The sequence below is a fragment of the Plasmopara halstedii genome (genome assembly GCF_900000015.1).
Source record: "Plasmopara halstedii genome assembly, contig: Scaffold_1651, whole genome shotgun sequence".
Classification (NCBI taxonomy): Eukaryota; Oomycota; class Peronosporomycetes; order Peronosporales; family Peronosporaceae; genus Plasmopara; species Plasmopara halstedii.
The window spans coordinates 222004-222357 of NW_020188562.1; positions in this window are offsets into that span (position 1 = coordinate 222004).

Here is a 354-nt window from a genome sequence, read left to right on the forward strand (position 1 = left end):
GGTTCCTGTTTCTGCTTTTTTCTGACTACATGACAGGATCTATTGTGACGAAAACAATAAATCCTGCAATAGTAACTGAATATGTCATCGGTGGACCGTATGAACTCGTAGCATTTAACGTTTCGGTTGAACTGAATGTATTTGATGACACGGCTGTTGTACATCGTGGACCACCCCATGATGATGAAAATGTGCATTCACACCGCGATTTAACGCACTTGCCAGTCTTCGAAGCTACTTTTCCAATTGTTCCTCCAATTCGTTGATTTTTCGGGTCAAAGAGATCTGGTTCACACTTATTGTACGAAAAGGGCCACATACGATTCGTTGATGCTGAAAAGATTGCTCGTCCAA